At 31.2% G+C, this 27,979-nt stretch overlaps 1 pseudogene; it reads left to right on the forward strand.

The window, feature by feature from the left end:
• Window positions 1-730: 730 nt before the first annotated feature.
• On the forward strand, window positions 731-26,336 carry LOC150032804 (protein CENTRORADIALIS-like; annotated as a pseudogene).
• Window positions 26,337-27,979: the final 1,643 nt, after the last annotated feature.

The following is a 27,979-nucleotide window of genomic DNA, read 5'->3' on the forward strand; positions in this document are numbered from 1 at the left end:
CACAACTCAGCTTCAGCTGGATCTATTATACCTTCAAATGTCACAGCCCTTAGGTCTTTAAACCTCTCAATACCATATTTCTTTTCTAGGTCGGCTCGTGCAAAGCCCACACTGGCTGCTAACCTCTGCACTTTTATAGAAAAAAGTATTCACAGGTGGCCCAAACATTCCTACAAAAGCCCTAGTCCCTCACAAAACATGTGTACATAAACAAATTATCAACCTAAGTCTTTTAATAAGCCGAATCTTTCGGTGGCAAGCAGCAGCAGGATCAACCTTGAGGAAACTGACTGCTACATAAAAAAAGAAAACACATAAATTTCATGAGCTAAAAGCTCAGTGAGTGATTATAGAATCGTAAAGCAACAAGCGTAGCATCACTGTAATATATGTAAATATACCAATGAGTAAACTCAAGCAATTGTCTCTATATGTAATTGTAAACCATTATCAGACATCATTAAACATTATTATTCCCTAGTTAAGAACGAGCCTAAACACTCTAGCTCCAAAATGTTTATTACCTACCAAGAGACTCATACTTCGGTCTCTCATTAAAAATTGAAAACTAAATATTAATTAAAAATTCTAAGTAATTTGAGGAGAATCTAAAAGCTAGAAAGATACTTCTTTTAAAGTCAACGTAAAATTAACGCGTTTTAAAAAGTATTTTTAACAGTAAATCAGTTTTTAGCAAACGGTTGAGATTTTTTCCAAATCGTTTTTTGACATGGCTAACGTTAAATGTAGCCTTAGTAAAGTTGAAAAATTGCATTTGGTAGCCAACAAAGCATAGCTCGATTGGCATAGTGTTCATACTATCGGTATTTTATTGAGAAAAAAAATAAGATAAGGAACCATTCCTTGTGTTTATGTTTTCTGAAATTTTTAATTAAAAATGTAAAAATTTTACATGAAAACAATATTTTGAAATTAAACATTGAAAATTGATCTTTTATATTTACAATACATTTCAAAAGAAAATTCAAGGGTGTATTTGGTTTAACATTTCAATTGTTTAATTTTATAAATAAATCATTTTGAAAAAAATTGAAGTGTTTGGCAACCAATCAAAATAGTTTTTGAATGTATTTTAACTAGTTCTTATCAAAAGAGTTTATATAAAAAATGAACTTTTTGTATTAACATTTTTTTCTCTAGTCAATCCAAACAGGCCTAAAAATTTATTGAAAATACGTTGCAAAAATTAGACACCGATTTCCTCGGGTTGTAATCCATGGAGGTAACTTGAGATCTTTCTTCACTCTGGTTTGGTTTTTTTCCACATTTTCTTCAAGATTATGATTGACCAAATTGCTTCTCCCTTTACTCGTTACGGGATGAATAAATGATTTATTTGAGATTCGAGTCTCTCGCTCTACATGTTGAAGAAAAGAAAAATTAAGATTTTGAGTTGTTTGGTCTATCAATCTAAGTATAAGCATCAATTATATAATTAAAAAAAAAGTTTAGATATTCAAATTTTGTCTTGCATGTTGAACAATTTTTTAAAAAGAATAAGAAACAAATTGCCATATGGTTTTTTTCCCTTAATAAGAGGTATGTGATTGAACTTAATATTGTCATTTTCTTCTTAAATAGTTTTATTTTTAATTATTGATTAGACCTTTATTAGTTTTTAAGTTCACAAAGAAAAAAAAGACTAAATTTACCGTTATGTGTGTATATATATATATATGGAGATAAGTTTTTCTTCCGAATCTTTTGAGTCTTTGCCTTGAGAGAAGAACAAGAGAATTTGTACTCTGTGAAATAAAATAAAGAGTTCTTCATTTCTCCAACAAAATTCAAGTACGTTCCTAGTATTTTATTATTTCCAATAACTACTTTATTTACATCAAATTTTCTTTACCAAATTTTATAATTTCAACAACTACTTTAGTCTTCTTTTATTATATTTCGATTTGCCAAAAGTTTTCATCATTATTTCAAACATATCTATTATATTAAACTATTGTCTCATCAATACGAATATACTCATCATTCTTAATAATTTTACATTCTATACAATCATCATATCTCTCAAAATATTCTTCACAATTTCCCATTCCATAACAATCATCAATTCATTTCTCTCTTTGCCACGTGTCAAGCATGCCTGCTTCCACAAACTCCATCTACTTCATGCTACATGCTCATCACATGTCCAATTCTTAATGATTCATGCCAAATGGTATCAGAACATGTATATATATAGATATAGATATAGATATAGATATAGATATAGATATAGATATAGATATATATACATATATATACATATACATATATATACACATATATATATATACATATATACATATACATACATATATATATATATATATATTTCTTCTCTTTTCAATTTCTTTAGTGTTTATGACATCGATATTTTCATAAGAAATTGTAGGTTCGAATTCTCATCTTCATATTTGTGACGTTATTTCTTCTTTTGAACGACGAAATGTATATATCTAGAGATATGTTTTATCTAAATATCTTTCAATGTTTTCATTATTTCATTTAATTTCTTCTTTGTTTTTTATTCTAGATTATGACTGACCCAAATGTTCCTCGTGAAGGACTGAAAGCTCCGATACGGAAGCGCAAATCATGTCCAAATTTTAAATTCACAGAGAATTAAAATTTCAAAGAATTACATTATGCACTTTTACAAAATTTATAACATGCTTCAGATACAATACAAAAGGAACTCAGGGTTAATCACACTTACTTTTGAAGCCAATGAATCTTTATGAATTTGTCTTGATTTGTGAAATCCAGATTTCCATTATTCCTACTTAAGCAGGTGGTTAAGAAAATTAACTAAGTAAAAGTTAAATCCTATGTTGAAATGAAGGAAATTTCTAAGCGTTGAATAGATTTTTCTTGAGTATCTTTGAGTTAAGCTTAAATTGATGAAAATTGACTGAGTGTTGGACTAGGCATTGCCATGTGTTGGCCATAAGACCTTGGAGAGATTACTTGGGCCAAGGGAGAAGTTGAAGTGGGAATGACGCATGCCTTAGAGACCAACGCATTAGGCTCAATGGATGCATTAGAGGGTGGTATGCAGTTGAAGGAAGGAAGCCGAGGGTGATGCATTGGGGTGGCACGCAGGCATGCGAGGATGCATGGGGTAAGCTAGGACGCGGGGCAAGGCAAGTGCGGGAGGGTGGTATGCGTCGATGCCCAGCGCCCATGCCAAGCGCATATGCGTCGAAGCCAAACGCCCATGCCAAGCGCCTATGCGTCAACGCCAGAGGTCGTGCCAAGCACCTATGTGGCGATGCGGCCGAGTGAGCCATGGTAAGTCGATGCGGCCGGATGAGGACATACGTTGGTGTCGTGCGACCTTGCAATGCATTGGAGGTTGACGATGGCTTACACGATGGACACGTTGGACATGGGCTATGCAATGAGCTAGGTTGGATGCATGGTGGTTGGCTCTTACGATGATTAAGGCTTGCAATGACTGAGTAAGTTGGGTTGCGATGGTGCTGTGTTGAAAACCAAGGGGAACCAAGGGTTGCTATGCGTTGATTGCACACTATGCGTTGATGATTACACTATGCGTTGACTATAGACTATGCACTGATGGCCAACTATGCACTGATGGCATACTATGCGTTGAACATCCGAGGGTTTGTGAACGCATATGAAGTTGGATAAACGCATATGAAGGATGAACATATATGAAGGATGGACGCATTCAAGGACGTCATCCGAACATGTGGCTTGTTAGGAGGAATTCTTAAGCCTTAAGTAAAAGAGGTGGATGCATAAGAATACATGCAAAGTTGAGGGCTATGCGTTGGTGAAAGGAGAAGAAAACACTTTGGCTTGCGCTGATGTAAGAATGCGTTGATGGTGTGAAGAAAAGACACTTGGGCATGCGGCTAAGTAGGAGCTGTCAAACAGGGAGCAATCTTGGATGCCTATTAATAGGGCCAAGGACTTCACTCAATTCTCTTCAAAGGACATAAAGAAGAGTGTATTGGAAGGAGAACATGCGTTGGTAGCAAGACCATGCATTGGTCAAGAAGTTCCAAGAGGGGAGATGTTGTCGGACAGAAAAGACAAGAAATAGCATCAAATTGGAACGAGGAGTTCTCCCGGAATACTCGTGCATTTGATATGATTCCAAAGCCATCTGAAAGCTAAAGGAGTCTAGTATTCAGGATAGGGTGCTAGAGAAGAAGCTCCAAGGAATCGGGCTAGAAAGTGAGGACAAGATAGAGGGGTCGAGCTATCGTGTAAGTTGGGCCAGTCTTGATGTTTTGATGTTTCCGGCCAAACCAAGAGGAGTTATTAGCTAAGAATTTATAGTAAGCTTCCTGAGAAATTTTAGAACATGTTTGCAGAAGGAAAAATCTTAAAATAAGGTCGGGAACTATGAGTAATCTAAGCTAATATTTGAATCTGGAATTTAGGGTTCAAAAGGGAAACCAAGGAAACTTAAGGAACTTCGGAAAGGAAAGTTCCTAACCAACCAAGGTGAGTGGTTATTGTGTTGTTGTATTGTTGATGTAATTTCTATATATAGGTAAATATATATAGGAAATAATGTTAAATTGGCATGATCAGGGATATATTTTTATCTTGTTACTATGCTTGTTAAGATATTGTTTGTATGCTTGTTTTGGAAACTGAAATTGTACCTGGGATATATAGTTAGCATGCTTGAAAAGGTACTTGGTAGGAAAATATAGTCGGCTTCGGTCGGCAAGAAATGATAGTCGGTGACGATCAGCGGAAAATATAGCCAAGTTACCTAAGCATAGCTAGTGGAAAAATAGTCGATGTGCATATTGGCGGGATAATTGGGTACAGGGAAAGTTTCCACAGGAATTGTTGTTGTCTTAGTATACATGTGAAAGTACTGGGAAAAATGTAGGATCATGCCAGGGATAACCAATGGTAAAGCTGGGGATTTTTTATTATGTGATAACCAGCGGTCAAGCTAGGGTTGATTGTTTTAACCAGCGGTCGAGCTAGGGATTGTCTAGCGGTTTGACTGGAAAACAATATTGAACTTGTGGTAATGTTCTTGTTGATTATGCATTGCTTTCCACAAGTATATTTCTATTAACAAAGTTATTTGTTTATCTAAATGCACCACTCACTGGGCTTTATAGCTCATGTTTTCCATGTTTTATGTTCCCCTCCCCCCCTCCCCCCCTCCCAGGTAGCGAAAGGTGAGAAGTTTCAGGGTGCTGCTAAGGTCAAGGTCTACCACGTGCCACAGTTACACTTCCGGAGGGTTTTACAGTTGATGTTGTAAACTTGTAATTAAATCTTGGAGTTGTATAAATGTTATATTGTTGTAATAAAATGGGCCTATTTAATCAGTTGATTATTAAATTTGTACATTGGTATCAGAGTTATTTCCACAAGAGTTTTTAGGCAATAAATGTCAACAAAAAGGTTGATAACTGTTGTAGTCATGCCCTTTCTCGGGCTCATAGGGTAGTCTGGGACGGATTGTGACATGATTGGTCACGAATTCTCATTTTGATCACAAACAAAAACAGCAACCTGAAACCAAAAAAGGTAGACACCACCATAATAGGAACATTTGTATTCTCATCAGGGCTTGAGAATCACAGAAGTTTTGTGGGCTCTGTGATATTTATTTTTTGGGAGTGAGGGAAAAGATAGAGATGAGAGGAACTTTCTAGGGAGAGATCTTCAGTGTGCTACTAGAAAAAATCTTAGAGTTCTCTGCATAAGAAGCAAAGGGAAGAAGATGGAAAATTTTGATTTACGCTAACTTCCATAACCACACGTTATTTTAGAGAGAAAATAGGGGAGGGAAGTTATTTAATAGCTCCCTCCCTTTAATTTTAAATTAAAATTAAAATTAAATTTAAATAATAATATAATAACTATATGTTATATCAAAATATAACACATAACCTATAGTTTATATTATATCAAATACAATATGACTTATAGTTTGTATTTTCTCTCAATAATTTATAGTATTTAATATAAATCAAATTTCTATTAAATTTGGTTATATGAATCTAATCCATATAACCAATATTTGAATCACACTAAAATATTTATTTCCTCTCAAATAAACTTTATATAATAATGTATCAAATATATTATATTAATTATATCATATATAATTAATTATATAATATATAATTAATTCTCTCAATTAATTTTGAACAATTAAAATTAATCCAAAATTAAATGGATTCTCAATTATCCCAGTTGAGCTATCGCGGGTACGTTATGGACCTGGAGATTAAAGATCCAATGATACTTGACTAATTAATTAAATTTCTTTAATTAAATTGCTCAACATCCATTAACTGTCGGTCACTCCACTAAAGACCGACACTCTTCACACTACAGATATATTTTTGTGTCCATTGGATATAACCAGTCAACAGTGCGATGACCCTTCACAAATTGCTCGTAAGTACAACTGGGCCAAAATTGACGTTTTGCCCCTATAGTTACATCTAATACCTTAAGTATCACCGATCTCTCTAATCAACAATAAGTCATAGTCAAATTATGACTAAACCCCTCTCAGGCCAAAAAAGGGTGTGGTGCCACATTGTTCAAGCCCTGCATGACCTCTTAAGGGAGTAATTTATCTACTTACCTAGACATTAGGGAAGGAGTAAATTTCATCTTGTGTAGTTGTATTTCCAGTTCCCTCATCAAACGAATCCTCAAAATGGTAGGCATATTGAGTCGCGATCTATCCACCTTCACCCATGCAAATCAAAGAACTACCTTCATAGGCAAGAATTCACAACTCACTCAGGATTTAGGTTATGTTACCTATAGTCATCCTGGTGAAATATAAGCCTCTACTATTAACGACTTTATATAATGATACTATTCATTTCGTGGTCCGGTCTTATACAAACCCTTTTGTATAGGACACTGCCTCACACATGTCTCTATATGAATGATCAGGATCAGATCATTTGTTTAACTTTAATATAATTGTAACATCTACAAAGAGGGGCGGATTTATACTGTGACTAGTGTAAGGTATCCAACTTTATCCATCTACTACAGACCATTTAGGTTATCACTTAAACATGATCCACCTGTATGTCTCCACATACATATTTAAACTACAGAAGATAACCTTGGATGTTAGTTTATTTATTTTGTGGGTTAATCTACTAAATGTCGAATAAAATACCTCATATTTTATTAAATAAATAAATTGTTTGTATATTACAATTAAAAACTACAGGGCCCACGAGATTTAGGACATCAACCCCAACAATCTCCCACTTGTCCTAAAGCTAGTGGGGTGTATTGGGATTGGTGTCCTAATTCTTTCAGAGTCTCGTTGTTTTGTAAAGATACACATTGTTTAATGAATAAAATAAACATTATTTAATTCTGGCATTTACTCATATCCAATAAACAAAGCTCCTTAGTTATCTTATGTGAACTTAAGCATGTATATGTGATATATCAGTGGATCATGCCTTAAGTGATAACCTAAATAGGTTTGTAGTACAAAGATTAAGGTGGGATACCTGATCCTTGTGACACTACGGATACACCCTGCTTTGTAGAGGTTTGCAAGTATTGTAAACTACTACAGATGGTTAATCCTGACCATTCATGGGGAGACATGCGAGCGGGGGTGTCCTATACAAAGAGTTTGTATAAGACCTGGACCACAAAATGACTAAACTCTGTATATAATGCCATTGATACTAGAGACTTATATCTCACCTAAACCACCATAGTTGACACGACCTCAATCCTGAGTGTTTTGGGAACTCCTGTCTTTGAGGGCGGTTCTTTGATTAGTATGGGTGGGAGTGGCCAGATTTCCAACTCAACATGCCTACCTTTCTGGGGACCTGTCTGATCTAGGAGCTGGAAACTCAATCAACAAGATGGAATTTACTTCTTTCCCGAAGTAGGGATAAATAGAGAGATTACTCCCTTAAAGGCTAATTCTGGGGCTTGAACATAGTGTCCACAGCTTCTCTTTAGAAGATAGGACTTAGTCATAGTAAGACTATGACGTATGTTTATTAGAGGGATCAGTGGTACTTAAAGAGTTAGATGTAACTACAGGTGCATAACGGTTATTGGCCCAACTGTATACGAGCGATCTGTGAAGGGTTGTCGCACTGCTGATTGGTTAAGATGGACACATAATATATCTGTGGTAAGGAGAGTTCAGTTGTTGATCTTTAGTGGAGTATCTGGCAGTTAACGGATGGTGGATCCCGTGACTAAAGAGTTTAGTCGGTTATTCATGTACAGTTGGAGCTTCGAGCTACAGGTCCATAAGGTCCCCTTGATAGCTCAATGGATTCAGTTGAGATTCAGTTCTTGGTGTTGATTTGAAATGTTCAAATTAACAAGAGGTATTTTGATTATATATGATATAATCGATTTGATGTATGAGATACATCTAGTGAAGGATTAATGTAAATGAGATTTACATTAAGTACCATGGAATAGAAAAAGAACTATGGTTTATATGTTTAGTGAGATGAAATATTAAAACTATAGGTTATAAATATAGTATGATAAGTTGGTTATCATTTATATTTATAATATTATTAATTATTGGATAATTAATTCTTTTTCTTTAATAACCAATTAAGTGGGTGGTTATTGGTGGTTCTTAGTATCCGTGAGTTAAAAGGAAAATTGTTTTCCTAATTTTAGTAAGTTTTTCATAAAAGTTTTTTGATATTTCTCTCGGCAAAAAGAATCTCACGGAGTTTTCAAGTAAATATAGATTTACTAAATGACAGCTTAGGCGAGCTAAACGATCGTGCAGTGGCGAGCTAAACGATCGTACAGTATTTACTAAACGATCACATAACTTTTGCTAGACGATCGTTTTAAACGATCGTGTAATGCTCAACAACTCTTGTTAAGGTATTGGGCTCTTCAACAACGCTTCTTGAAGATTTAGCAGTTTCATTGGAAAGTTCTTTTAACACTATCTTATTGCGGGGCTTATGCTTCCTTATGTGGTCCTCTTCTAAAAAGGTAGCGTTTTTCGATACAAACACTTTATTATCTTCAGGATTATAGAAGTGACCACCTCTCGTTCCTTTAGAGTGGCCTACAAATAGACAAAATTTTGAACAAGATTCCAATTTCTTAGGATTTTCCTCAAGCACATTTGTTGAGCAACCCCAGATCCTGAAATGGCATAAACTACCTTTACGACCATTCCTTAATTCCAAAGGTGTTCCAGTAACACTTTTGGATGGAACGCAATTCAAAATGTAAGCTATTGTCTGTACTTTATAACCCCAAAACGAGTCAAGTAAGAAACAATAACTCATCATAGACCGAACCATATTCAACAGGGTTCTATTTCTCCTTTTTGATACACCATTCTACTGAGGTGTACCAAATGCTGAGAATTGGGATACAATTTCATGCTCAATCAAATAGTCTTAGAATTTTAAATCCATATACTCTCCATCTCGATCAAATTGAAATGTTTGAATTGTTTTATTTAATGCATTTTCAACTTCAGTCTTGTACTCCTTGAACTTTTCAAGGGTTTCAGACTTATGTTACATTAAATAAACATACTCATATTTGGAATAATCATTAATAAAAGTGATGAAATATTCAAACCCTCTTCTTGCCTTAACATTCATCGAACCAAGAGGTTTGAATGTACACGTTGTAAGGGTTCTTTGGCCCTGTGACCTTTTCCAGTAAAAGATCTTTTAGTCATTTTGCCTACAGGGCATGACTCACATACAGGTAAAGAATTTTCTTCTAACTCACTTAGAAATTCATTCTTGACCAGTCTCTCAATTCTATTGAGATTTATGTGTCCCAATCTTAGGTGCCAAAGATGGGAATGTTCTTTAGGAAAAAAGTTTATGTCTTTTATTCTGAGTTACTGCAGTTTTAAATAGTTTAGTATTTAGGAAAGTTTTTATTGCTAAAAATCTTAGCACATAAAGATTATTTTGAGATTTTTAGAACAAATATATACTCCATTTTTGTAAACAAACACTTTATTTACGTTAAAAGATAAAGACTGGTTCTGTTCAAGCAAACATTTTACAGAAAATAAGGTTCCTTTCCAAGCTAGGACCCATATATACATTATCAATTAGAATATATGAAATCTGAAAGTAGAGTCGAAGTCCTTCCATTGCCGTAGTTGAGATAACATGCCCAGTTCCAACATGCATCGTCATCTCCCTAGCCTCCAATTGCTGCTAGGAACTAATTCTTTGTAATGAAGAACAAATGTGGTTAGTGGCACCTAAATCTATTATCCAGGCAGAATCATCATTCCCCACTAAGCAAGTTTTCAATATAAGTAAATTCTATTTACCTTGCTTGGCCTTCTTCTATTTCGCCAAGTACTTGGTACAATTGCTTCTCCAATGTCCATCTTGGTTGTAATGGCAACAAATTCCCTTTGCAGCCTTGACCTTCTTGCCTTTTTGGAGAGCAGCTGGTAGGTTAGCTTTCCCCTTTCCACCTTTCTTCTATTTCCATTTTTTGATGCCTAAAGAGGAAGGTACATACTTAGTTCCAGAGGTCGAACCTCTGAAGAACTTTTTGGAGGATGAGACAACATTTGCCTCACCCTTCTTCTCCTTGACTTTCATCAAGGATTGGAAAGTCTACAGCTCATTGAGCTAAGTGGTTAGGATGTAGCCAATTCTGTTCATAACAGCATTGCTAAGGAACTATAGGAAACTTTCAGGTAATGTTTCCAAGATGAAGCTAACTTGACTGGCCTCATTAATAACAAACTTGTTCATCTCAACCACATTAAATTGGACCGCCATGTTGAAAATTTATTCACAAATAGAGGCCCTTCTTGCATACAGGCATCAAAGATGAATTTAAGAGCGTTATGCCTTATTTGAGCGGACGGTTGTCCAAGAAATCCTTGCAGGGACTCTATGATCTCACAAGCAGTGAGCATAGGCTCATGCTTCCTTGCCAAAACTCTAGAAAAGCTTGCCAAGATAGATGGTCGAACCTTTTCATTTACCCGTACCCAACGTTCGTATGCTTCCCGAACATTTCAAGTGGCATTTTGAGCTAGGATTGAAGAACATTCCTCCACAGGAAAAATCTTAAGCCATTGATGATCAAAACTATATTGGTTGTGTTTTTCTTTAACGACCGGATCCTTACACATTATGATCCGACCGCTACGACATGCATACTTAGACTTTTCTATCATGAAATGAGTTTTGGTGAAAATTTCAAAGAATATATCTAAATTTTTATTAATTAGATAGAAAAGTTATATAAAAAGTTTATTTATCAAAACACCAGGATCCATAAAACATTTGCGTGGTGGTATAAAATGCATATGCCTATGATAGTGAGTTTGATGGTTGGCCATTTGAGCGACGTCCAATTCTACCATCTACGCTGTATCCTTACCTACAAAGAATGTAAAAATATAGGATGAGTATATAATATACCCAGTAAATAGTTCTCACGTAGGGTAGTGACCAAATGCACAATCACAAGCAACATGTCATGAAAACATATGCTCGGGACCAAAAACGTATAATCACATATGGCGGTCGGTTATGCTTCCAACATAAATCTCTCCGCCCTGATAGGAAGATGAGGACTTAAGCGAAAACTAACCCATCTGATGATTAGCGGGTTATGCAGTCAGTAGGGCCAGAGTCGCATCCAACATCAACCATTAGCATAAACGTAATATTGGACTAGAGGGGTGCAACCATACATACCCTGCCAGCCCATAAATTTCTCCGCCCTGATAGGAAGATGAGGACTTAGCGAAAACTAACCCATCTGATGATTAGCAGGTCATGCAGTCAGTAGGGCCAGAGTCGCATCAAACATCAACCATTAACATAAACATAAGATTAGACTAGAGGGGTGCAACCATACATACCCTGCCAGCCCATAAATTTCTCCGCCCTGATAAGAAGATGAAGACTTAAGCGGAAACTAACCCATCTGATGATTAGCGGGTCATGCAAACAGTAGGGCCAGAGTCGCATCCAACATCAACCATTAACATAAACATAAAATTAGACTAGAAGCATAACTTACACCTAATTAAAACTTGATTTTAACGTAATCGTGAACAAAAATCATGCATGGGGTCCCTTGTAGAGAAACGTGTTCTAAACATGTAATGCAATATAACAATGAACATAACTATTCAACATAATAACGGTACACTACCATAGAACATTTAAAGAGAGGGTGAGATAAACTACTTACCTTGACGGTGATATAATTATTCCTTATTATTCTTTATGATTTGATCAGTAGAGCTTTACCTTTTTAAACTAAAAGAAAATTTTGGCAGCACTTTACCTGAACTTTTTCTCTTTTAGCCTCATAGAACTTCCTCACTCATACTTACTCTTTCACATAATTCTTTGTTACTGAGATTTGTTTGAGAATGGGTTAAATCTTCGGCAAAGGGTCCTATTTATAGTAGTTTTCAGCTTCTCAGTGTGACAAATCATCCTACAAGTGGCTTCTTTAGAATTACTGAGGGTTTAAGGATTCCTCTCAATAAGACACCTAATCTTGGCTAACGTTTGCCCTTACGTCATCATTCTTTGTTTGTATTCAATTTTAGGGTTTTTCTATGTATAGTCTATAAGATTGTGGCCAAATTCAACGCATAATCCACGCTCCTGTCCAAATCTCGCTCTCTTTGTTCTCAAAATCTCGCTCTCTCCATCTTTCTCGCTGGTTTGGCTCTCGCTCCCGCTCCCACTCTTGCTCTCGCTTTCGCTCTCGCTCCCGCTCCTATTCCCGCTCTTTTCTACTGTCTCGCTAAGAATCTCGCTCTCTTTACTCTCGCTCTCTCCAATGTTCTCTCCAATCTCGCTAGTTTTCATGCGTGGTTGCCTTCACTACTTATGGATTCCACTTCCTCTTTTTAACTCTTTCAAATTTTAAGAGTATATGGGCATTCACCTCCAATTCTTCCAATGAGTAGTGTCTAAACAAAAGTTATCTACTGCCCGTTGTCTCCTAAATTAGCTAGCGTTCAACTTCCAATTAATCCTCCCTGATTGTGCTCCCTCATTCATTATTTTTGGATAATGAATAAATTTCCAACTAATCCAATAAATTTCTAATTTCCAATTATTCATTTTTTTTTCATTATAAATTTCCACCCTTTTAAATAAAATTTCGTCCTTCTTAATATTTGACATTTAATTTCCTGTATGCGTACAAATCTGGGTCGTTACATTTTCCAAGTGATGTAATTATCAGTAGTTAATTTATCGACGTTGAGCATATTTAAAGTTCTCCCGTTGATCACAAAAAAAAACAGCAACCCAAAACCGAAAGGGCTAGACACGATCATAAGAAACCTTGTTATTCTCCTAAGGGCTTAAGAATCATAGGAGTTATGTGGGCTCTATGGTATTTAATTTTGAGAGTGAGTGAGAAGATAGAGATTAGAAAATTTTCTGGGGGGAGATCTTCTGTGTGCTACTGGAAAAAATCATCGAGTTCTCTATATAAGAAGCAAAGGGAAGAAGATGGAAAAATTTGATCTCTGGTAACTTCCCATAACCACACATTATTTTAGAGAGAAATAGATGAGGGAAGTTATTTAATAACTCCCTAGTTTAATTTTAAATTAAAATAAATTTTAATTTAAATAATAATATAATAACTAATCTATTATATAACTACATGTTATATCAAATATAACACATAATCTATACTTTATATTCTATCAAATATAATATAATTTATAGTTTGTATTTTCTCTCAATAATTTATGTATTAATAATTTATATTAAAGTTGATTATATGAATCCAATCCATATAATCAATATCTGAATCATATTCAAATATTTATTTCATCTCAAATAAACTTAATACCTTATATTAATTGTATCATATATAATTAACTCGCTCAGATAATTTTGAGCAATTCAAAATTAAATTGATTCTTAGTTATCCTAGTTAAGCTACGGAGGGGATCTTATGGACCTATAGATTGAAGCTTCAATGGCACTTGAATAATTAATTAAACTCCTTAAATTAAATTACTCAATATCCATTAACTGTCGGTTACTCCACTAAAGACCGACAACTGCACTCTTCGCAATACAGATATATTTCTGTGTCCATTGGATATATCCAGTCAATAGCGCGATGACTCTTCACAAATTGCTCGTAAGTATAACTGGACCAAAATTATTGTTTTGCCCATATAGTTACATCTAACTCCTTAAGTACCACCGATTCCTTTAATGAACAATAAGTCATAGTCTAATTATGACCAAACCCATCTCAGGCCAAGAGGGTGTGGCGTCACATTGTTCAACCTTGGGAATCAGCCCTCAAGGGAGTAATTTATCTACTTACCCCGACAATAGGGAAGGAGTAAATTTCGTCTTGTGTAGCTGTGTTTCAAGCTCCCTCATCAAATGAATCATCGAAATGGTAAGCATATTGAGTCGGTAATTTGTCCACTCTCACCCATGCAAATCAAAGGACCGCCTTCATATATAGGAATTCACAACTCACTAAGGATTTAGGTCATGTCACCTATGGTCATCTTGGTGAAATATAAGTCTCTATTATTAACGAATTTATATAATGAGACTATTCATTTCGTGGTCTGGTCTTATACAAACCCTTTTGTATAGAACACTGCCTCTTACATGTCTCTATATGAATGATCAAGATCAGATCATTTGTAGAACTTTAAAATAATCGTAACATCTACAAAAAGGGGCGCATTTGTAGTGTCACCAGTATAAGGTATCTAATCTTATCCATCTACTACAGACCATTTAGGTTATCACTTAAACATGATTCACATGTATGTCTCTACATACATATTTAAGCTACAGAAGATAACCTTTGACGTTAATTTATTGATTTGATGGGTTAATGCTATTAAATGTCCAATAAAATACCTCGTATTTTATTAAATAAATAAATTGTTTGTACATTACAGTTATAAACTACAGGACTTGCGAGATTTAGGGCACTAATCCCAACGCCTGGTCAAAGTGATCCTTATTTAAGGGAGCATTTACAATGGTAATTAAACATTTACATATGAGTTGATTTTTTTTAAGGTTATATATAAGTCTGTGATGAATTATATTGCATATATTGCATGTGTATGTGAAAACAACCAAACTAAATTTGAACTTTTTATTAGAGTACAATAGGGAGTACGGAAGTTTGAACCTCCCACGCCCAATCAAATTTGATTTTGTATAATGATAATGCGGAAGTCGATATAATACTCATCGTTATTGGATTATGAAAGTATTTTGGATTTTGGCTAATTATGCAGAATTTTCTTTCATTTTCATTTTGCCTAAAATTTTTTTTGTCTGATTTAGGTTTCATTTAGTAATTTTTTTAAGGTAATTTTTGGAAGAAAACATTGAAAATAATCTAAGATTTGCCTCTTGCGTGTGTTAAAATTAAAAGATCTTCTATAGAGAAAAGAAATATAAGTATTTTAATAGTTGGAAGATCCCCTCCATTTCTCATAACTGCAATATAGTATTTATTTACTTACCTTGTAAAATTTATTCTTCATTCATTAAAGGCATAATTTGTAAATCCCTAAACTTGTTTTACTAGCTAATTATGTTTAAGTCCTCTTAATTATGTAATTATGCTCTTGGAAGTATGTACTTATAATTTTTGTGTTATTTGAAGTGTGTGGGAAGCTCAATGTATGTGTACGTATGATTGAATTAGGGAAAATATTCTAAGTGTTCGGAAGCTATACTCTGGAGTACTTAGAGGGCAGGAAAATGTGCTAAGTGTGGAATTTCAAGTTCTCGAGTGAAGTAGAGAGAAGTTAACACTTAAAGGAAAGTAGAGAATTTTATGCATTTGGAGTTATGACACGCTATGTAGGTAGTTTTGTTGAATTATGCGACCAGATGTCCAAGAAGGGGACATTATGGAAAAGTATAGCTATGTGGTATGTGGAAGACCATGGAGGAAGTAAGATGGCTCTTGAATGAGGAGGAAAAGTCGAGGTTGGTATAGGGGAAGTATGCGACCAACCTCATATACAAATGGTAAGAGCTGAATTGGCAAACGAGGTGATTGTGGACATATGCGTCGAAGGTGACGTCCAGAGGGTGCGACGCTGAGTAGGATTATGCAATGACCAAGAAAAGACTTAAGTGGCCGCAAGCCCATGCGACGGAGTCAAGCTGGAGATTGAGCTTAATTAATTAATAAATGGGTTATGTGGCAGCCTTAGATATGTTGAACTGAGGATTAATATGTCAAGCGGCGTTTAATTAAGATAAGCCTACATGCAAGTCCAAGTATAAATAGGCCTTGCGAAGAAGAGAACTGTTTTGCCAAAAAATTTCCTACACTTAGAGGAAGTATTATTACCATCAGATGGACGGAATTGAAGAAATTCTCAACAAACTCGAGAGATTACGGGATTTTCGACCTATTAAGAGGAACTTAATGCTCAATTTATAACCAAAGTTCTTTTGGAAAATGACCCTAACATTTTTCTAAAATGACATGTTTTCTTTTGACTTTTTTCTTTGTGCATTGAATGTATTGCCTTCTCATTTTCATGAACTTTTTTAAGAGGGAAAATAATTTTAAGAGCGCATTTTATGACCTAAAAAGTATATTAATTCAAAAATATATCGTGAGAGATTTTGTGAAAGTAGAAAAATAATCATCTATAGTTATAAATGAGCATAGTTCAACTCATACTCAAGATTAGAGGTTTGATGTCCATCATAATATATTATATTAAAAAAATAACCTATGGTTGTTTTCAGAAAAATTGATCACGATTTCAAAAGTGTTTTTCAAGGTAGCTAAGGGTGTGTTTGGAATACATTTTCAAGTATTTAATTTAAAAAATACGTCATTTTAATAGAAATTAGAGTATTTGACAACCACTCTAAACAGTTTTTCAAGTGTATTTTAATAAGTTTTTATCAAAAGTGTTTATATAAAAATGGTTTTTTATTGAAAAAAAAAATTCCCAAGCCAATACAAACGGGCCTTAAGATGACCCATACAATAACCAAAAAGGGAAGAAAAAATTTGGATCTAATCTTTAAAAAAATTCAAACCCAAGTGTGATTAAAGTACATCTTAAAGAGATGTGTTCAAAATACCTTCTAAGTTTAAAGTACATCTTAAAGAGGTGTATCCAAAATACCTTTCAATTTAAGTATTTTTTTTCAAATGATTCTATTAATTACAAATATGATTTTTTTTTCTTTAGAAGATTTTCGGCTACTCGAGATTGATAGTACAAATTCATACTAGTTGAACTGTATTCATATCAACCTCACTAACTTTTATTCGATAATAATAATGTTTAGAATAAGGCAATATTTTAAAGTACTTTTTATTTATTGAGATTGTTTTTTACAAAAATAAATATTTTGTTAATGTGAGAACATAGTCAAGATCTATACTGAAAACACTTTAATCATTAATTTAGAGTATATTTAGTTCAACTTTTCAAGTATTTAATTTTGAAAATAAATCCTTTTGAAAAAAATTGAAGTGTTTGACAACCCTTTAAAATAGATTTTGAAGCAATTTCAAAGTACATTTTAAACCGTTTTTATCAAAAGAGATAAAATAAAATTGAATTTTTTGAAAAATAGTTTTTTCCCTAGCCAATCCATACAAGTCCTTAGAAATTTTTATTTCTAATTTCTTTAAGAAGCATTTTTCCAATTTAGTCCCTAATTACTTTTGTTATTGTTTGTGTCTAATAATTTTATGAAGTTAAAAAAAAATCTAATGAGTTGTTAAACTTTCAATTTTGTGTCTACCAAGTTCACTTTCAGTCTTGTATCGAAAGGTCTATGACATATTTAAAATTCTTAAAAATTAACTAATCTATTTAACATTAAATTAAATTTTATGTCTAATAGGACATTAAATTTTTAATTTTACATCTAACTAGTATATATGAGGATTTTTAAAATATAAAATCCTTCAAAATATAAATAAAAAATTCAGAGATCTATTAGATATATAAAATATTGAAAGAACAAAGCCTATTTTAAATACTTTTTAAAGTTCAAAGTTTTTTTAGATACCAAAAATAATAATTCATAGACCAAATAAACATAAGACAAACCTAAAATTCAGTGACAGGCCACAAGTCTCAAAAGTATTGACACTAAATAAAAAATAATAAATAAATAGGTGAGCTGAAATGGTAACAGTGCTATATGATTTTTTTTTCTCCTACATAAAGAATAACTCAATTTATGCTTTAAAATGAATAATTACAACCAATCAAGAACAAGTTCCAAAAGGGCAGTCAATGCTTATAACCTTATTTTTGAGAGAGATGTGGTCTCAAATTTAATAAAACAAACTATCTTGATGTGACAGAGATGTGAGATTTTTTTTTTTTTTTTTTTTTTTTTTTTTTTTTTTTTTTTTTTTTAAGTAGTGCCTCTAGAAACATTCACTTTATTGCCAAGAAACGCCAAGCAACATCTATATCTATTAAATGAACCTTCTAAATACCAACACCAAAGCTTGAGCTTTCTAAAGCACATAAAGAAAAAGAAAAGGGAAAAAACAACCCTAATTCAGGGAGGAGAGTTGCTTTTTGAATTGACTGGCCCAATTGCTTCTTTCTTTACTCGTTACGGATATGAATCAATGATTTATTTGAGGTTCGAGTCTCTAGCTCGCTCTGCATGCTGAAGAAAAGAAAAATTAAGATTTCGAATTGTTTGGTCTATCAACCTAAATATAAATATTAATTATATCAATAAAAAAAGGTTTAGATATTCAAATTTATGTCTTGCATGTTGAATAATTTTTTTGAAAAATAATAAAAAATGTAAATAATTTTTAGATTTTTCTATTTATAAGAATTTCCCTTTTTGATTATTTGTTAGAGTTATACTAGTTTTCAAGCTCACAAAGAAAAAAAAGATTAAATTTACCACAACTTTTTTCACTAGACATAGTTTAGTATGTATATCAGCATCTATCAGTGATAAACTTCTATCAATTTCTATTACTGATACATACTAATGAACTTCTATCAGTCTCTATAAAAGAATATTAAAATTTTGTTACTTTGTATAAACAATTTTCCTTATTTTTCTATTTTTGCAAATCTCCAATATAATTTTTCTCTCATTAATTTGTTTAATGCTTACAACATCGATATTTTCTTAAGAAATTGTAGGTTTTGAATTCTCTTCTTCATATTTGTGATGTTGTTCCTTCTTTTGAACTATAAAAAATACACTAGAGTTGTGTTTTATCTAAATATCTCTTAATGTTTTCATTACTTGATTTATTATTATTATTATTATTATTATTTCAGATTATGACTAACCCAGATGTTCCTAGACCAAGTGATCCTTATTTAAGGGAGCATTTACACTAGTAATTAAACATTTACACTAACAATAAATTATTATTAATTTAAGTCTTCATGATTCATGCCATGGTTTTTAGGGTTAAGTTTCAAGTTTCGTCCCTATGATTTGGATCAAGTGAAAAGTTAGTTCATATGATTTTAAGAATTAGAATTTAATTCCTACAGTTTAATAGTTCATATGGCTTTCTAAATCCTCTTAAATAGCTCCTACCATATGAACTATTCCTTAGGAAGCTTTTATCAAACCATAGGGGGTAAATTATAATTATAAACAATAAGACTTAAATTTAACTTACTCTAAACCACAGGGACCAAAATTTCAATTTTAAATTATATTATATTACAAAATAATAATTATACAATTTTTAGCATAAAATATATTCATATATAAATTAATAATAATTTATTGTCAACTAAAATTTAGTAACTATAACTAGTTTACAATTGTTTATATTATAATTCAATTTCTAAATTCTGCTACCAAACACATATCTAAAACATGAAATACAACTTTGTTTTTATTTAATCTCTTGTTTCAAATTTTTGTTTTCAAATTCTCTACCAAATAGACTCTAAATAGTTTTAATTGTGAAACCTCTATTGCAGGATCGTAACAGATATCCCCGGCACTACAGACACCACATTCGGTAACTTTTCCTACCAACTATATATTCTCAAAATAAATAATAATAATAATAATAAAAAGTAAAAAATAAAAAAATAAAAAACTTTCTAGCGGGGAGATTAGAAGAAAAACTTTTTAAATATATAAATATATTGTCTATTTCCTTTTCTTCTTAGCTTTGGTTTAGACCACCTTTAAGAGAAATTATTAGGTGCAACCTAATTTCACGCTTCACATTCCTTTTTGTGTATAAAAAAAATTTATAAAGAAAAAATCATTTTCAAAAAAACAACTTGCTACATGAAAATTTTTTAGACAATTGCCTGTGCAGGTTAGATAACACTCAAGTATTTTCTATATAAATTTTTTTTTAAAGAAAACTCCCTCCTTGGATTCTTTTTTTTTTTTTTTAATATTATTATCGAGATCAAACATCTTGGATAATAACATAAGATTTGTGTCAAGTTGACTTATGGTGATATTGCCCTTTCTTCTTCAGTTTTGTGGGGGGGTGGGGGAACGTAAGATTTTTTTTAAAAAAATCTCCAATTAAAGATTAAAAGAAACTGAAATTTTTACATACAAGTTAGAAATGGGCAGAGCACCATCCTTTTCCTTCTTAATTAAGCAGATTTTTCTTATAATGAGAAAGAGAATAAACTTATAACTTTTTATTGAAGATCAATATAAATATATCTTAACTATTAAACTACAATATTAAAACCAATAAATTTTGTAAATGAATGAAACACGGGGAGAGAGATAGTAAGCTACGAGATTCCAACACCAAACATAGGAATACACAGGTTTGTTTTTGTTCTATTCAAACAGAAACGAAGACAATCAGTGAATCCACCCTCTTCAAGGGATCAATTCAACACCCGAGCCTTTGCCACCGACAACGATCTGGGTCTCCCCATTTCTGCCGTCTACTTCAATACCCAAAAAGAAACTGCCGCCAGACGGCGCTAAAACCACCGTTTGGCAACAGTTCGAGTAGACCAAAATAGAAGAGGAGAAAAAGGGAAAAAAAATTAATACACAATCTGAGTCTTTCTTTTCCCTTGAAAATAATAATCACTTTTTATATATGGTGATATAGAAGGAAGGGAGAGAAAGGTTCAGATTTGTATATTAGAAAAATATATATTTGCATGAGGGGAAATAATTTGGACATGTAAAAAGGAGGAAAACCGTGTAGTTTTCTTTTCCTATTTGGTGTGCTTTTAGTTGTGTGTTATTAATGTATTTTGCATGTTCATATAGATGGATGTGCTAATGAATTTAGTTTCAAAGATGATTTACCATTACCATAGTTAGTATTTAGTTTTCAAATTAAGATATATGAAAAGGTCCACTTGCTAACGGTTTTATTTTTATATTTTTCATTTCCTACTTTTTTTATTTTATTTTTGTTTTTGTTTATGTTTCTTTTTCAAGGCTCCGTTTAAGATTATTGTAGCTTTTAAAATAATTGTTGGTAGTTGTGCTTTTAGAAACATCAGCTGTGAAAAGAAGTAAAAGAGTGTTTGGTAAATTCCAGCTTAAACTTGAAAAAGTAGGTTAGAGTGTTCGGTAAATAAATACAAAAATATATTATTTTAGATATAATAATTAAAATAGACTTATAATAAACCTTTTTAATTTTTTTTTGTAATTTAAACTTTTAAATAATTGTTTAGTATGATAAATTATATCTTTTATAGATTAATTTTTAAATATTAAGGAAAATAGCTTTATTTTAAAATAAAATGAATATGGTGTACTTTTTTTTCAAAAAATGATGTATTTAACTCATAAAATATAGAAAATAGATTTGATTGGGTGAGAAATAGTTAAATATATAAAATAAAGGTTCTTTTTAAAGTATAGAATTGAAACTAAATATTAATTAAAAATTCTAACTAATTTTAGGAGAATCTAAAAGCTAGAAGGATACTGCTTTTAAAGTCAACGTAAAATTAACGGGTTTTAAAAAGTGTTTTTTAACAGTAAATTAGTTTTTAGCAAACGGTTGAGATTTTTTCCAAATAGTTTTTTGACACGGCTAACGTTAAATGTAGCTTTAGTAAAGTTGAAAAATTGCATTTGTTAGCCAACAAAGCATAGCTCAATTGGCATAGTGTTCATACTATCGTTATTCTATTGGGAAAAAAAAAATAGGATAAGGAACCATTCCTTGTGTTTATGTTTTCTGAAATTTTTAATTAAAAATGTAAAAATTTTCATGAAAACAATATTTTGAAATTAAACATTGAAAATTGATCTTTTATATTTATAATACATTTCAAAAGAAAATTCAAGGGTGTGATTAGTTTAACCTTTCAATTATTTAATTTTACAACTAATCATTTTGAAAAAATTTGAAGTGTTTGGCAACCAATCAAAATAGTTTTTAAAGTGTATTTTAACTAGTTCTTATCAAAAGTGTTTAAATAAAAAATGAACTTTTTAATATTTTTCTCTAGTCAATCCAAACAATCCTAAAAATTTATTGAAAATACGTTGCAAAAATTAGAAACCGATTTCCCCGGGTTGCAATCCATAGAGGCAACTTGAGATCTTTCTTTACTCTGGTTTGGTTTTTTTTCCCCTTTTCTTCAAGATTATGATTGACCAAATTGCTTCTCCCTTTACTCGTTACGGGACGAATAAATGATTTATTTAAGATTCGAGTCTCTCGTTCTGCATGTTGAAGAAAAGAAAAATTAAGATTTTGAGTTGTTTGGTCTATCAATTTAAGTATAAGCATCAATTATATCATTAAAAAAAAGTTTAGATATTCAAATTTCTGTCTTGCATGTTGAACAATTTTTTTAAAAAGAATAAGAAACAAATTGCCATATGGTTTTTCCCCTTAATAAGAGGTATGTGATTGAACTTAATATTGTCATTTTCTTCTTAAATAGTTTTATTTTTAATTATTGGTTAGACCTTTATTAGTTTTTAAGTTCAAAAAGAAAAAAAAGACTAAATTTACCATTACGTATATATATATATATATGGAGATAAGTTTTTTCTCCGAATCTTTTGAGTCTTTGCCTTGAGAGAAAAACAAGAGAATTTGTACTCTGTGAAATAAAATAAAGAGTTCTTCATTTCTCCAACAAAATTCAAGTAAGTTCCTAGTATTTTAATATTTCCAATAACTACTTTATTTACATCAAATTTTCTTTACCAAATTTTATAATTTCAACAACTACTTTAGTCTTCTTTTATTATATTTCGATTTGCCAAAAGTTTTCATCATTATTTCAAACATATCTATTATATTAAACTATTGTCTCATCAATACGAATATATTCATCATTCTTAATAATTTTACATTCCATACAATCATCATATCTCTCAAAATATTCTTCACAATTTTCCATTCCATAACAATCATCAATTCATTTCTCTCTTTGCCACGTGTCAAGCATGTATGCTTCCACAAACTCCATCTACTTCATGCTACATGCTCATCACGTGTCCAATTCTTCATGAATCATGCCATGATTTTAAGATTTAAGTTTCAAGGCTATATATATGTGTGATGAAGTTATATTACATATTGCATGTGCATGTGAAACCAACCAAATTAAATTTGACTTTTAGTTTTTGGAGTACAATATGGAGTATGGGAATTTGAACCTCCAGCGTCTAATCAAATTTGATTTTCAAGAATAATAATGTGAGAATCGATGTAATATTTGTCGTTACTGGATTATGAATGTATTTAGGATTTTGGCTAATTTTGCAGATTTTTCTTTCATTTTTATCTTGCCTAAATTTTTTTTGGTCTTATTTGGGTTTCATTTGGTTATATTTTTAGTTTATTTTTGGAAGAAAACATTGAAAATAATCTAATATTTGCCTCTTACATTTATTAAAATTAAAAAATCTTCTTTTATAGAGAAAAGAAATACATGTATTTTGACAATTGGAAGATCCCCTTTATTTCTCATAAACTGCAATATAGTATTTATTTACTTACTTGTATAATTTATTCTGCATTCACTAAAAGCATAATTACTCGATTATACTCCTTATTTGCAATATCTTAATTGAGGGTATATTTGTCAACATGTTCTCCTTATTAGCATTTTTTAAGTTAAACAAATGTAACTTTCAATTTTAAGGAATGTTAATATAAGTATCTTTTCCACTAGTCAAAGAACCTCTTAAAATTGTTTTTGTTTTATTACAATATTTAGATAGAAGAATCTAACTTTTAACCTCGAAGTAGATAGTACAAACTTATTAAAATAGGTTAAAATACCGAAAAATATCTATATCCATGAAAATTTCTAAAAAAAAATTATAAGAACAAATCAATAGGAAAATATTTTTTTAATTAATAAAAGTAAGAGAGGAAAAAAGAAAAAGGAGGAGAAAAACTCCCATCTTGGTTTCTTATTTATTTGTTTATTTACTTATTATTTTTTAACTTTTGCATCTGAAAACATAATCAAAAGTAACTAAGGAAAACTTTCGCAATTTAGATTTTGTTTTATGCTTTCAGATTGGTTGAGTTCAGCGAATATATGTTTGACAGACAACCCAAATTTTATTTTTGAAATTTTTTTTGAGATTATGTGATCCAAACACTGCAAATTCTAAAAGAAATATTTTTATGTTTTCTTTGTATCCATAATTTGAAATTTAAAATTTTAAATGCAAAATTATATTAGATAAAGATAAAAACATTTAGAAATATAAAATGCCATGTTATAAACCTAATTCAATTTTTTTAAAAAAATTAAAAATATATTATGTAATGTATTCTAAAGTAAATTAGGTTAAGTTTCAAGTTTCGTCCCTATGATTTGGATCAAGTTAAAAGTTAGTCCATATGATTTTAAGATTTAGAATTTAGTTCCTACAGTTTAATAGTTCATATGGCTTTTTAAATCCTCTTAAATAGCTCCTACCATATGAACTATTCATTAGGAAGCTTTTATCAAACCATAGGGGGTAAATTATAATTATAAACAATAAGACTTAAATTTTAATTTACTCTAAACCACAGGGACCAAAATTTCAATTTTAAATTATAATATTGCAAAATAATAATTATACAATTTTTTAGTATAAAATATATTCATAAATAAATTAATAATAATTTATTGTCAACTAAAATTTAGTAACTATAACTAGTTTACAATTGTTTATATTATAATTCAATTTCTAAATTCGGCTACCAAACACATATCTAAAAACATGAAATACAACTTTGTTTTTATTTAATCCCTTGTTTCAAATTTTTGTTTTCAAATTCTCTACCAAATAGACCCTAAATAGTTTTAATTGTGAAACCTCTATTGCAGGATCGTAATAGATATCCCTGGCACTACAGACACCACATTCGGTAACTCCTACCAAATATATATATTCAAAATAAAAAAATAAAAAAGTTTCTAGCGGGGAGATTAGAAGAAAAACTTTTTAAATATATACATATATTGTCTATTTCCTTTCCTTCTTAGCTTTGGTTTAGACCACCTTTAAGAGAAATTATTAGGTGCAACCCAAATTCATGCTTCACATTCCTTTTAGTGTATAAAAAAAATTATAAAGAAAAAGTCATTTTAAAAAAAACAACTTGCTACACGAAAATTTTTTGGACAATTGCTTGTGCAACTTAGATAACACTCAAGTATTTTCTATATAAATTTTTTTTTTAAAGAAAACTCCCTCCTTGATTCTTTTTTTTTTTTTTTTTTTTATTATTATTGAGATCAAACATCTAGGTTAATAACATAAGATTTGTGTCAAGTTGACTGATGGTGATATTGCCCTTTCTTCTTGAGTTTTATTGGGGAAAAACGTAAGATTTAAAAAAAAAAAAATCTCCAATTAAAGATTAAAAGAAACTGAAATTTTATTTCCTAATTTTCTAAATATTTTTAATAGATCAATTAAAGATTAAAAGAAACTGAAATTTTTACATACAAGTTAGAAATGGGCAGAGCACCATCCTTTTCCATCATTTTCCTTCTTAATTAAGCAGATTTTTCTTATAATAAGAAAGAGAATAAACTTATAACTTTTTATTGACGATCAATATAAATATATCTTAACTATTAAGCTACAATATTAAAACCAATAAATTTTGTAAATGAATGAACGACAGGCAGAGAGATAGTAAGTTACGAGATTCCAACACCAAACATAGGAATCCACAGGTTTGTTTTTGTTCTATTCAAGCAGAAACGAAGACAATCAGTGAATCCACCCTCTTCAAGGGATCAATTCAACACCCGAGCCTTTGCTACCGACAACGATCTGGGTCTCCCCGTTGCTGTCGTCTACTTCAATGCCCAAAAAGAAACTACCGCCAGACGGTGCTAAAACCGCCGTTTGACAACAGTTCGAGTGGACCAGAATAGAAGAGCAGAAAAAGGGAGAAAAAATTAATATACAATTTGAGTCTTTCCTTTCCTTTGAAAACAATAATCACTTTTTATATATGGTAATATAGAAGGAAGGGAGAGAGAGATTCAGATTTGTATATTAGAAAAATATATATTTGCATGAGGGGAAATAATTTGGACATGCAAAAAGGAGGAGAACCGCGTCGTTTTCTTTTCCTTTTTGGTGTGTTTTTAGTTGTGTGTTATTAATATATTTTGCATGTTCATATAGATGGATGTGCTAATGAATTTAGTTTCAGAGATGATTTACCATTACCACAGTTAGTATTTAGTTTTCAAATTAAGATATATGAAAAGGTCCACTTGCTAACGGTTTTATTTTTATATTTTTCATTTCTTGCTTTTATTATTTTATTTTGGTTTTTGTTTATGTTTCTTTTCCAAGGCTCCGTTTAAGATTATTGTGGCTTTTAAAATAATTGTTGGTAGTTGTGCTTTTAGAAACATCACCTATGAAAAGAAGTAAAAGAGTGTTTGATAAATTCCAACTTAAACTTGAAAAAGTAGGTTAGAGTGTTCGGTAAATAAATACAAAAATATATTATTTTAGATATAATAATTAAAATAGATTATAATCAACCTTTTTAATTTTTTTTTTTTTTGTATTTTAAAATTTTAAATAATTGTTTAGTATGATAAATTATATCTTTTATAGATTAATTTTTAAATATTAAGGAAAATAGCTTTATTTTTAAAAAAATGAATATGGTATACTTTTTTTTTTTCAAAAAATGATGTATTTAACTCATAAAATATAGAAAATATATTTGATTGGGTGAGAAATAGTTAAATATATAAAATAAAGTTTCTTTTTAAAGTATAGAATTGAAAACTAAATATTAATTAAAAATTCTAACTAATTTTAGGAGAATGTAAAAGCTAGAAGGATACTGCTTTTAAAGTCAATATAAAATTAACGCGCTAAAAAGTGTTTTTTAACAATAAATCAGTTTTTAGCAAACGGTTGAGATTTTTTCCAAATAGTTTTTTTGACATGGCTAATGTTAAATGTAGCCTTAGTAAAGTTGAAAAATTGCATTTGGTAGCCAACAAAGCATAGCTCAATTGGCATAGTGTTCATACTATCGGTATTTTATTGGGAAAAAAATAGGATAAGGAACCATTCTTTGTGTTTATGTTTTCTGAAATTTTTAATTAAAAATGTTAAAATTTTACATGAAAACAATATTTTGAAATTAAACATTGAAAATTGATCTTTTATATTTATAATACATTTCAAAAGAAAATTCAAGGGTGTGATTGGTTTAACCTTTCAATTATTTAATTTTACAAATAAATCATTTTGAAAAAATTTGAAATGTTTGGCATCCAATCAAAATAGTTTTTAAAGTGTATTTTAACTAGTTCTTATCAAAAGAGTTTAAATAAAAAATGAACTTTTTATATTAACATTTTTTTCTCTAGTCAATCCAAACAGGCCTAAAAATTATTGAAAATACGTTGCAACAAATTAGAAACCGATTTCCCTGGGTTGCAATCCATGGATGCAACTTGAGATCTTTCTTCACTCTGGGGACCTGTCTGATCTAGGAGCTGGGA

Source organism: Benincasa hispida, chromosome 11, assembly GCF_027475165.1.
Source record: "Benincasa hispida cultivar pf3 chromosome 11, pf3_genome.v1.1, whole genome shotgun sequence".
In the NCBI taxonomy this organism is placed as follows: domain Eukaryota; kingdom Viridiplantae; phylum Streptophyta; class Magnoliopsida; order Cucurbitales; family Cucurbitaceae; genus Benincasa; species Benincasa hispida.